General features: G+C 41.3%; 1 long non-coding RNA gene across 5 annotated transcripts in view; it reads left to right on the forward strand.

The window, feature by feature from the left end:
- Positions 1-13,182, forward strand: part of LOC111263214 (uncharacterized) — a 45,162-nt gene that overhangs the window by 27,919 nt on the left and 4,061 nt on the right. For 3 of the 5 annotated variants that reach the window (XR_002682091.2, XR_002682092.2, XR_015312203.1), the window contains 3 exons: positions 8,778-9,205; positions 9,883-10,202; positions 12,033-13,029. This is a non-coding gene — a long non-coding RNA (uncharacterized LOC111263214). Of the gene's footprint in view, positions 1-8,777; positions 9,206-9,882; positions 10,203-12,032; positions 13,030-13,182 lie in introns of those variants that run through there. The other 2 variants (XR_015312202.1, XR_002682094.2) reach the window with 1 other exon arrangement.

Raw genomic sequence — 13,182 nt, forward strand, 5'->3', positions numbered from 1 at the left:
TCTATGAAGGCTGCTGACGACGGAACGACTTTTGTATGCGATCTGGCTAATAACGCTCGGGTATATAGGAAAAAATGCCATTTGGCAATTAAGATGATAATGTTGTAAATTAGACGCCCTGTCATTTTACAGCTGACCTCAACTAAGTACATAGAATGTTGGTTGTTTGGCTTTGTTGGCTATTGACCACTGCTTCTGGTTCGAGCTTATTTTCGTTCTGGTCCCTGTTATCGTCGTCATGTAGTGGTTAATGAATAGAGAATAAGCGACTTCCGTGGTGTGATTCTATTCTAGGCTACTTCGGACCGGCTGTGTTAAATATCCAGCTCTGACAACCTCTCCTAAAAGCGACTGAACCGGTAGATATGAACGCCTAGGGACTTAGCCTAGGATTAACTTAACGAGTCGACGAGGTAACATTCCGTTATGGTCAGAGGCGCCGTTGGCTTATTGTGGCGGCCAATAGGAACCTTCCTGTAGACGCGCGTAGAAGCCAACGTTCGATGCTACAACGACAGCAGGCCATGCTACCCCCCCCCCCCCCCAACTCGTCTCTCACAAAACCTCCAAAGTCTAGGCTCTCAACATTACCCTAAATGTAAAGTGTCACGTTCAGGGTGTTTCTGCTCTAAGCACTGCGAGGCTGCATCTGCTCGCATCTATTTTCTAGCCTTAGCTTGGTATCAGCCACGAAGCATTTACTGAAGACAGTGTGCACGCTGCTTCTTGTAGCTTAGAAGGATGAAGCATGGACATTTGGGAAGCTTTGTGATGCGTTTGACTTTTTGGTATCAAGTGGCAAGCAACACCGGATAAATCTCCTGGTTTTATCGTTCACGGAAAGCATCTGTCTGACTTTTATAGCGTATCACGTGTACCTAAAATCTAGGTAGATAATCCGTAACATCGCAATATCATTCACATCAAGTTTTGCCACTAACGTCCTGGTCGAAACAGAAGGATCATTAAAAATGTACTTTCGAACAATAAAGATTAAGTTTGAAATCTGCATTATTCTTTCTCTGTCGTACGTTTTCCGTTATGTTGTGGTAGAACCTGCTTCTACTTCTTCTGCAGTAATCGTTTGCGACACCGTACATTGTTGATTTAAGGTGACCCAAGAAGTTTATAATATCGATAGGGGTTCACCTAGTTCGCCGTAAAGATTAGATAACAGCTGATCTTCATTCAAATTCCCATTTCCTAATTCCGCAGATTCAAACTACGCATTGTCGTTCGCCAAGTCGAGCTCGTTGCTGTTGTTTTTTCATAGAAAGCTGATTTTCGACCAACAGTAGCGAATTGACGCTGGTCGAAGTTTATCTCCTAATTTAGGTGATGCACGTTGTATATGTATTACTTCTAACATTAGTGTTGCGTATATATTGGATGTTGTCTGGCAGAGGATGATAGGGGAAATGTTAATTAGGATGTGTGCCTTAAACGAAGCCATTAGAGTTGCAGCGGTTGGTTTGGGTCGTAGCCTCTTTTTTTACTTGTTCGTTTGTTAAGCAGTCGCTATGGTTTTTACTGTTACTAGTTCTGCCACCATTGCCGACCAATACGAAGCGCCGCCTACAAATAGAGATTGCCACTGTTAGGCACCCTCCGTGACTGCTGCTACCTCCAGATAGAAGTCTTACCACCAGCTATTGTAGTAGATCATGGTTTAACCAAAACTAGACAAACCCGGCTGTACCAACTGGTGATTGACGCCATGATTACTAATGACTAAGTCTTGAAAGCTTCAATAAACAAGCTTTTATTCCTTGTCGCAACTAATATAACGACCCAGAGAGGAAAGACACAACATGATACACTACCTCTGCTAAGCATTTTCAGTAGACCCACCGCACTCGCAAGGCGTAAGCGCAAATCATAGTGGAACAAGCAGTAAGCTTTGGGGGCATGTATTTTCTTGTTTTTCTGTGTTTGTAGGTTGATATTCTGGAGGCGTGCAGCAATTAGTTCAAGGGATAAAAATACGTGGGAGGTAAAAAATAGATGGTCATGCCGCGACCCACCATACGGTGAGTCGGCCTCCTCAGTAATTCGTCATGCACGCACTGCTGTCTTGATAACAGTCACTACCGCATTACGTTGCGTTCAGTCCACTAATTGCTCGTTGTCCGTATGCAAGCGTGCATAGCAGCAATTAGAACAAAATGAGAATTCGCTACGCGGATGGCCGAGCCTTTACCAATCCACTCTGCATGTTAGAATTATAGTTATGAGCGATATGACCAAACTGTTGACGGTGGTGGCAAGAACGGTCCGACGAGGCAATAGGATATTCGCGCGTCATACGTCCATCCTAGTCATAGTTGAAGCAGCCCGGCCACTGTACCGCCCAGACGGTTTCCGCCGTTATATCCACCACGGCCTTGTCTATAACCGCCCTGTCCACTCTCAGGCGAAGTGGCTAGTCCTGCGACAGCGGAAGCGGCAGGCCCGTCTAAACATGATAATAATTGTTATTAAACAGCACTTGGTAGAGTGGCCGCGGTTAACGACTAATACTCGTCTTTGACAGATGCTATTTCATACTACTGGACTGTGTGCAATTCTTGATAGAGTTCTTGATAGGGCTTCTCTAGTGGCTTCTCGCTCCTTTGAGCTAAATTCATATATACATCAGAGCACGTCTGTAAAAGACCTCTTTTCCTTTCGGGACGGTTTTTTCAGTCGGTTACGATGAGTTTTAATTTCTTTAAGTCCTATTACTCGTTTTGGAAAACAAGGATTATCATTTTAAAGTAGCATGGTACCTCATTTAGTGCCTGCATGCTCCTTCCGCACGAATGTTGAATCGAGGCTTATGCATGTGCCAAACCTCGTTCTGTATGTTACGCTAGCTAAATTACCATTCGTGATCTTCATTGATGAATTTCGTATAGCTTTCTGTTAGGCTCTTAGGTATTAAAAATAGAACTGTTTTTTTTAAACTTAAGTCACGCTTTGCAGCAGCAGCAATTTTAGTCATTCCCGCTATCCGGAGTATGTGTGCCTATTAAAATGACGTGCATACTTTTTTTGGGCTTGAATCTTTTGAAATACCCGCCCATTTTCTACAGAAAGTTAGCCCTCCAGCGTAATCTTATACTGTTTCAAAAAATTAAAACATTAATTCTTTTAGTAGTAAGAACTCTGTAGTAGCCTTTAATGACAAATAAATAGACTGTATTGTTTTGTGGTCAGTCAATGTTTAGTGACTTTTTTGTCAATGACGGGAAATCACATGACAGGGTTCTTGAGATCCTAACGTTACATAAAAGATCGATGGTAAGCAAATTTCTATTTTGAGATGGGTAAAAAACTTCCAGTAGGTAGTATATATTTTATGTCACTAGATTTACTCAATTTCGTGATATGTGTGACAATACTTATTTGTAAAAACCATCATCTATGTTTAGAATTAACCGTTATCTTTAAATGTATTTACGATCTTAACGGAGCCAAAATAATACAGCACGGGTCACACCTTGCCGAATGTTTTCGCGTGTCCAAAGAATTCACTCTGGGCGCAATTGAAGAATATAATTCGTGTCTGCAAAGAGTGCAAGTCCTAATATTCATAAACTCAACGACTCAAATATTAATACGTAGGAAGAGATAAAAAGATTTTCGCTGAAATAAATTGTGCTACAGTTGATGGTAAAACCGGCGGTACAATTTAAATTACTTTTGATATGATTTGTATAAGAACTTACGAGGACGTATATATGTCCCGTCGATTTACTAGTGTTCCCCCGTTTGTCTGCTACATTTGATGTATACATTTTTCCTAGTACATGTTTCCTGGTAATTGCCCTAGGTTTGTTATATCCCTATTGTACATTGCGCAGTTAACCAGCTATAACTTAGCATTCCAGGACCGAAAAACAGGAATGTTATCCATAATCCCTAAGGTGAGTTCTTTGGTTGCCATAAAAATAATCGCATCTGTTTTTACCAACGCTACAACGATCAAGCGAACAATTCGCTGTCATTGCCACGTTCTCCTCTTTTTCGCGTCCCGTTACGGGGTTCAATTTTGTATCTTTCCGCTCGGACGCATCACAGAAGACTGACTTGAACTAACTGATCTGCATTCCGTCGCTAAAAGTTTGTCGTCCTTGGCGGGAAACGTTTTCTCTTGATGAAAAGCGCCAATCAATGAACCTTAGATTCCAACAGGGAGAGCACATTGAAGAAACTTAGACACGAAAGCTTAGAACGTATTCTAACTTAGGTCAATCTTTTTTGCATTGAACTAGTTCTGTTTTGCGGTATCAAGGTTCTTTCGAGTTTAAACAAAATCATGATGGACGAAGGCACTTGAGCTGACCTTTGGGTCATTCGCAATTCAAATGTATGTTTCCGCTTTTTTCGTAACACCCAAGTCACTGACCGCACAATGAAGTTTTTCGGGGTAAAGGAAGGTGCCTGCCCTAAGCAAATAACTATCGGCATGTAATCTTCGCGAACACGGCCTCAGAGATCAACAGTGTGTATCGTCCGGATTTTTCCCAGCTCCTTTGATGTAAATTAACAAACACTTGGGGATATAATTATAAGCTTTTTTCTTTTTTGATAGGAGTCTAGATACGTTTTGCGAGTTAAATTCCAAAAGGTTCAAATGCCCATTCGAACTGAGTACGACTACGCGAAATAAGGAAGTGTTCTGTTCCGTTGCACTTAGTGTATTTGTAGAAGCAATACAAATTTATTGATATAATTTATCGATAATTTTGCAGGTTAGAGGTAAAGTAAGGCGTCCGGGGTGAAGCACATGATAATTCAGTGAGGAGACGATATGTAGGGCACGAATATTTGCGGCCTCTTCAAAAGCATAGCATCTTATACGTTACGTACTAATTACTATTTACTAGAAAAGCTGTGCACATCTACCGGAATAGTCGATACCTGTTCTCCTATCGTGAGTTTTTCCAGTTTCTAGACTTGGCCTGTGTTTGTAAAAAAAAAAAAAACTATTGATCAACGTTTCTTCGGGTTTCTTCTGTTACGAGTTTTTCTCGTACGCTAATGTCTGCAGGAAAGATCACCCCTGTGGTAAACCCTCTTTGGCCAGCGATAAGCCCGGCGCTTGATGCACCGGAGCAGTGCAATAAGCTCCCCAAGCAGTGCTTAAGGAATTATACCTAAGGTAGCCGACCTCATCCAGGTTGTGTGTTGTAAGATGGGGCCGTACTACCTAAAACCTATACTGAAATCGTGAGGCCAATTTGAAGTTTATGGAGAATTTTTAGAAACTTGTTTCAAAAAATTCTTCCAAATCTTCCTTCTGTGACGTAGGTGAAGATTAGTCCTGTATAGGTATACCTGGGCCAGACAGATAGAAAAAACTTGTTGGTGTTCACAAGTAAACTACATGATGAAGTAAATAACACTTGCAATATTTGGCTGCGAAGCTGGAGCCCGCGCTGTGACATACACTCCCGTCGAGCTCTAACCTTACGTACTTACGTACGCTAAATAACGTATACATAGGCAAAAGATTTCACTTTTCAAACAGTTAGAAACGTTTGGCGAAGACTAGTCCACATGGTGAAAAAAAGTTTACTTCCTAACAGCAAGTTTGCCGAAAAGTGTTTTCAGCTTGAAAGGTAAAGAAATCTACGTTTATTATTCGCAGTTACTTCTTTTTAAGGATAAGAGGGTGATGCTGTTATCTCGTTTAATGTTCAAATTAATTGTTCATGTAATTTGCTATGAGTAGGTCATGGAAGCCTTCACTCGTTTTTAACGACTGCAAATATAAAAAAGGCAGTTATAAAAATAGCGTCTTAGTTAGAGGGTATTAAATCATTTTCCAACGGCTCAGGGGGTTTTCCCTGAGTAATAGCGTGCGTTACACAAGCGACGTACTATATTGCGTGTGCAACGCTTGCTCGAAATTGAAAATTGCACCCAATTTTTTAAGCCATACGTTGTATGCGTCATTTGGCAATCTAACTCGCCCACAGAAGTAATATGTAGCAAGCCAAGAAAATGTGCCAAAGGATGTAGAATGGTGTCGAAGTTATGAGTGGTCGATGCTTCAAGATGACATCTTTTTAGTGCAAACGTCAAAGGCCCAGCTATACGGTACGTGAAAGTCGATGATTCTCGATGGTATACACTGTTTTTTTTCTTGATGAAAGCACGGCTTCTAATATATAACATTTTCTCGAACACAGACTTGAACTCAAAATTATAACTTGCAATCAAAGGTATTTCCCTGTATGCGGTGAAGCAGTAACTTTACATACGCTGCTTTCATTTACGGGTATCTTATAGCAGCTCTTCCTTTTCTGAGTATGATGAAGAAACTGAAAAGTTGTTAGCTCCGATATGAGAATGACGCAATAATTGTTTGCTAATAGGGTTGCGCATGCATTGAACAACAGTACTGAAAAATCAAGCCATGATGGATGTTCAGTTGTTGCTTAATAATAGCTCTGTGTCAGTCGATGTCGGCTTTACTGGAAAATGGAGAAAAATTAATATTAAGCCATAATTAAACTGACGATACGCCTACTCACCAAAACTGAGATAGAAACTGAAGTTTTGTGTTCTCATTAGTCACTTCGAAATTTTAGGTAATTGTATTGAGGATTGAGGGAAAGATGTAGGATGGCCAAAAGTTGCGACCCTTTCCAATAGCATCGGAAACAATTTTAGCAAATTTTGTTAAAGTACCGTTGAATCAAGGTTAGTGATATAGAGAAGTTGTGGGTCTTTTAAAAGAATGTACTTGTCACATACTAACGGACATTTTGGACTCGAAAAGTTTGCTCAGTCACCAACGCATTGTTTCACACATCAGTGGTCGCCACGAGAAAAAGTCACCAATTGGGGTTTAAGTTGACCGGCCGCCCACTCGCCTTACTGACTAGGTTTCGCGGCACCGATTTTCTCTGTTCACTAGGTTCAAAGTCTATTTCGATGGATAAAGATTTCTCATGAATGAAAGAAGAAGTTTGGTCGGATTAGAGGATGAAGACGTTACTGAAAAAAGTGCACGGGCTTACCAGCAGAGAAATACAATTTAATAATAAAAACTTGCTTCTGTGTTAGGCTGAGAACTTTTCAGTCTACCTACGTAAGGAAAACTAGTTTTTTCTCATTAAGAACAGTTGCTATACGTAAATGCACCTTCAACTTATACGCGATATTTTAGAACAATCCTGTGCAGGGGAATTCGAACTGGTGGATTAATACCAGTTTCTTTAACCATTACGCTTAGTTAATGTGAAACGGCAATTTCTGACGTAGAGATTGATACGCATATTTATTGCTACAATCAGTCCTAGCTATCATATCCGGCGCCAAATCCCTTCTTGGGCGCATGACGTTGTCAAGCTGCCTCGTCCGTGCACCTTTTTAGTTCTGCCTTGTTGGCATCAGCTGTTATTTATTACTGAACCTAAAAAGAATCGTTTTATCTCTAGGAACAGCAAGGCGAATCAAGCTCCGAGTCACCAATGTCTCGAAGCATGCTAAAAAATCCTTTATCATAATGCCTCAGTCTTGCATGTATTGACGCTGTCAGTACATGCAAGATTAAACTGGAAGAGACTGACAAAACCCGCAGGAGGCCATTGGTCCTAACATGAACAGCCTTTGGTGCCGCTCGCTGGATTGAGTTGGCAATCCATACAAAAAGGTCATTTCCAGCGAGTATACAGGCACGTTTTTTTCAAATGGCAGGCTTACTAGTTATCTATGGCCAATGGCATCGATGATAAATTTAGACGTTAGATCATGCAGGACGAAGCCGCAGTAAAAGCCGATGTTCTTGATAAATACGGTTTAGTAGCATAAAGCCTTTCGATAAATTCAATTTTGCTATTAAAAAAAAGCCTATCTAAGCATAGGGCGTATCGAACGTAAAGGACCCGATGTTTTAATTCTATAAAGCTTTCTTCTGTTTAAAAACCGCATTTAACTTTATATTATTCTGCCCTCATAGTCACAGGCCGTGTCTATATGTAAGGATCTTCAACTAAACAGAGCTATCTGAAGGGTCGTCAACCGTATTACCAAATAACTTTACTAACAGTGACCTTAGACCATGAATAGTTGTTCTTGTAGTAATACTTTGAACTAGCTTTATTTGAGATCCTTGGCACTCCTTAGATGAGATACTCATAACGTCGAGCACCTCGTTCATATTTTAGGCGGCAACGGCAAATGTATAAGTGTGCCTTATAGGTGCGCTGCAGTTCTTATAGGCACATGATGCTTACCAGAGCCACGTGTACTCAGCAATCGCCTTTTCCTGACGCCCTATGATATACTTATTGTGAGGTACTCAATTACCACCAGTACACTCAACTTTTTCAACCACTTGAACAAAATGAAACGTCTACCGCTACCTATTTGAGAACAGTCACGAACAACTCTTAAAACCTTTCTTGGATATGCTATCGGGCCACCTTTTCATTCTCGCAAGTGCCGGGCTGCTTGCTTTCTATAGCCTGCCACTATCGCATTGTGAAAAACTGAGGTATTCAGGAAAGGAGGGAAAGAAGAAACGATCGACATGGGCACACTGGTGAATACCCCACGCGTTTTTTTCCGTTTCACGTGTTTCTTGACGAGCGGACTCAACGAGCAACGACAGAAAAGGCCAGGTCTTGTGCGTTGTAGGATAGCTATCGATCCACGTTTACTGCTCTTGACATACTGCAGAAAATCGTTGGTGGGTCTGTTTTTCAGCAGAAAGGGAGTGAATACCTAAGCGTCCCGATAAAGTGGTGTTACTATTAATGCTAATGTTTTTTTTCCTTCAGAAACGTAAAACCAAAAATTATAATACAACGAGAAGGCAATCTGCAACAAGGAACATTACCTTCACATAGGAGAATACAAAGCCGACCGCCAGGCCAGATCGTTTTTTGTTTCAGCTGGACTGAAGAACGTTAGCATACGAGCTTTTCGTTGCGGGTCATCAAGGCGAAGGCGCGTTCAGTACGAAGAGCATTCTTACTGTCAAGAACAGCCGATCTTAAAGAGACAGCAAATAGACGCGTCTACAACGAGCGCATAGGACAGATGCCGCTGCAGATGGGAATCGCGCATCTCGGAAACGCATCAATTGTAACATGGCGCCAATCAAGGATTTCCTCACAGTATTTCATGTAGAAAGGCTTGCGTTGTAGACGTAGCAGAAACAACAAATGCTGAAAGTTCCGATGTTGGATGTATACTGACGGCTAAGGTAAATCTTTTTTAACTCCGAACATTTAAGAGGAGGTAAACTTCTATTTAGGAATGGCCAATATTCGTACAGCATGCTTCTTACCCTAGGAGCGGCAGCAGGACATTTTTGTCACCTTAACAACTGGGGCTGGCTGTATTTTCTTTTTTGACAAAGCCTGCAAGTCGAAAATGCTCTAAGAACATTCTAGTCTATTCCCCTTCGATCAGCCAAATTCATGCTAGGCTTATGGCCGAAATACGGCCCGAGCTTTACTCTTTAGCCTATGTTTTTAAGACGATCTGTCGAAACACGTGATTAAGACCACTTGATCAACGATGCGGAACGTTAACCGCACAGGCAGCTAGCGCATTATGACAGTTCAGCGATTTGCTTGATTAGCTTTTCGTATCGCATAAATTACTTTTTGAAGATGTTCGCGTCAAGGGATGCTATAGCAGGCGCTGTACCTTTTTTCACCTCAGCGTAGAAAAAGGATATCTAAATGTTACGCAATTACCTTTAACAAAAACCGATAGTATGGCATACTATATTACTTTACTTTAGGGCAAGATTTTAGGGACAAACACAAGAAAAATTCGACGGTCCAGGTAAGGTTTACAATATGTGTCTTAAATGCGTCGCGTTCTGGCACCGTGCTGGACGGAACTATCTAATAAATGTTTGTACGCTTATAGACCCTTAGGCCACTACCGTGCTAGTAATCCTTAAGGAAACGGAGGAAGCGACCACGCCATCATCATAGTAAAGGATAGCGAAGAAAGGCGTTTGTTACAGATTGCTTACTGGCTTAATGACCAAGAGACTGGATAGCTACTTAGAAATCGTATACGCCACCCCAACGGAGCAACATTGGTTTGAGAAAGAACGCTCCCCAAAAATGGCGTGCAAGATTCTGATGGCTGACGTCTAGAGTGTACTCACTGCACCACGCAATCCACTATACGCGGCGTTGGTCGACTTTAACGCAGCCTTATATCGGATGCTTAAGACAGAGGTGGGTGTTACTACGAATGTGCTCAATCTTCTCGCTAGGAGTCTATAGAAAATTAGAGTAACCATCGTCGGCGGAGTGGCCGAATTCCCATTTTTCGTACAAACAACCTGCCCTGTTCAGGAAAAGACCCTGACCCTGCTTCTATTTAGTATCTAGATCGAGAGCTTCTCTGATCAAATAAGATATCTGAAGAGATCAGTCGAAATCATTTTGTATGTAGACGATTTAGCGATATGCAGGTTAAACAAGTTCTAGGTACAGAAAGCTCTAATTCGGACAGGTTCAGGACTGTCCATAAACCTGATAGATACGGATACAATGAAATTTAGCAGAAGAGGCAAGATAGCGGCCATCGACACGCTGTATTTTTCCAAGTCGCCCCTTGTCAAAGTAAACTGGTTCTCGTGTTTTAGGATGCAGGAAGACTGTGATGTCGCGTAGGCGATCAAATCTCATTACAACCGCTCTTAGCTTATTTGACCTCAAAGTAGCTCCAATCGTAATGTATGCTATATAATACGCGTCATTTAACAGTCTTACAGTGGAGAATCTTGATCAATAAAAGCCTCCTACCCCCAAAAGAGCATTGACACTATATGAAGTTACCCGAAATCACATAATCAACTCATCGCTACTATCCAAAAATTTACGTTAGGTTTTTAACAACGGAAGCCTTCTAGGCGAGCCTTAGGGAGCGCAGATCTGTTTTGCAGCAAAAAGTAATGAGTGGAAAAGGACGAATTGGCTAAAGAAACATGTTGTCATTCGCTTTGCCGTATATCGATCCCATCGTAGACTCTGTAAAAAAAAACTAAGTTCCCACGAGCATGACGATGCACGTGTATGCTTCAGATACAGGGGAAATTTTAACAGATATCGTGCCGCTCGTTGCCTTCTCACGCTTTGCCTTCCGTGTTAACATAAATGGCTCTAAATATATCTAAACCGTATTTAAATTTGTTTTATATATATTTTTTATTTATGTAGGTATATATTTTACATAGATCAATATATATTTTATTTATTTATTGTTTGTAGAATGCCGGAATTATCGTCAACTGACTAAACTTTGTGTCAACTATGTATAGCTTTATTTTAGAGATTGGAGACCCAAACTTCCGCTTCGCGGGTATAGAGCGCTTCAGTTCTAACATCGAAGCTATAGCTATCTCTTAGAGTATTAAGATACAAATGTTAAACAAGCCTCTATATAGAAATCAAATGATGGTACAGAATATATTTGGTTCATTAACATTATATATATATATATATATACAGAAATCCGTACTTGTATACAATTCATCTGATAATTCAGATAATCGTTGACGAGGTGAAACAAATGAAACATTTTTGCCAATGAGGCCAAAGAATAAAATCAGTCGGTTCAGTTCCCGTATTCCTTTATGTTATATCTGCACTTTTAAAAAAAACTTTACTTGCTATAATTATAATTAAATTCCATAAATATATATAAAACATATATAAAAATTCCAATTATATCGGCACTTCGTAACAGCATTGAAAAAATGATCCATTTACGAATCTCTAAATATCAAGGTCGAATTTCGAGAAACCTTATACAAATTGCAACCCTTAAAAATTTCAGCTCTATCTGGGTGGCCTTTTAGTCTTCATATTACGAACAAGTAAATGTCAGTGCTCTTACGGGCTAATAGTAGTATAAAAAGCCACTGATATGCTGTATAGAGGAATTAAGCGTGTCGAGCAAAACGTCGCCGTGTAATTCTTTTTTTAAATCATGGGCATTTTTAGTCCTTACTTGTTCAGGAGTGTAAAGCGCTTATACCTGTGCTGTCCTTATAATAACAGGCAGGTGCCATTTGCGGTACGAATATAGATCCCGAAGATCCCAGGCTAAACGGGACCATTAAGGCAGTCCCACAACTACAACCAGCGCCATAGCACCGGCGGAAGCTGACCTGATTAAATGATGTCTACTACCGTACAGGACCCTCCTCTTACTCTGCTAAATGCTGCAGCAGGCTAATCGTCGTCTCGTCGCATCTTCTTTTTCCCATAATGAAATTTTCCCCCTTTCGCTTTTCCCTTAACTTTCGAGCCAGTGCCACCTTGCCGTCCTAGCCTGGCCGTTACTGGTATGCATAAGCCGCTGGCTGACGTTGCAGTAAGCAGACGCCTTCTCTTTGGATACGGCTCGTAAGCAAGAAGAGCCTGGCTAGGTTTCCACTGCGTTAGTCGGCCTGGACGAGGTGATGTGGGCTGTATAGCCGATTCGTCGGCGCAGTGACGGTGGATTGTCATACCATCTATTAGCGCAAAAATGGCCGGACGATGCCTTGCTTCCCCTCGCTCACGACCTCTTATCCACTCGATCGTAACACTTGTGGGTCATCATGGCGGCAGCGTAGCGGCTGCTGCAGAGGAGGAGAGTAGCGGTCTGTCGACAGGATGAAAGTTTAGCTTAACTAGAACTTTGCCAGTGAACGCTCGAGAGTGCGACAGTTTAGGAATAGGGCAGCAGCTGATACCCCGTTACCCTATCATCGCCGGGTGCTGTCATCTCCTTTTTAGCTTCTAGCGGCTGCTGCATTTGGTCGGTCCGTATAGTTGACAGCACCTGTAATTAGTGAAAGAGTTCAAATATTCAATCATGGGGAAATGAGTCTTATTAGATGGGGCAATCGTTAGGACAGTTGAGTCATAACTGCTAATCGAATAATTAAAACACTTCAGAGTGTTAGCTAATGTATCGTAACAAAAGTTATCAAAAGCAGGAGCGAGTGCAATATCATCCACTGATTGCGGCACCTAAAATAAATACACGTCCGGGCTTTGTGTCCTTTAATCTGTGTTATCTTTTTAGCTCAAAGACTCTGATACACACAAGGTGAGTATAAAGAAATGGGCAGGCTGCTTCGAAACGTAAGGATTCAACCCGCAGAGGCGATGTTCACCATATACCTAATGATCGATGATGTTTTACTGATACACAACAGAA

This window comes from Varroa jacobsoni, unplaced genomic scaffold (genome assembly GCF_002532875.2).
Source record: "Varroa jacobsoni isolate VJ856 unplaced genomic scaffold, vjacob_1.0 scaffold_746, whole genome shotgun sequence".
Taxonomy (NCBI): Eukaryota; Metazoa; Arthropoda; class Arachnida; order Mesostigmata; family Varroidae; genus Varroa; species Varroa jacobsoni.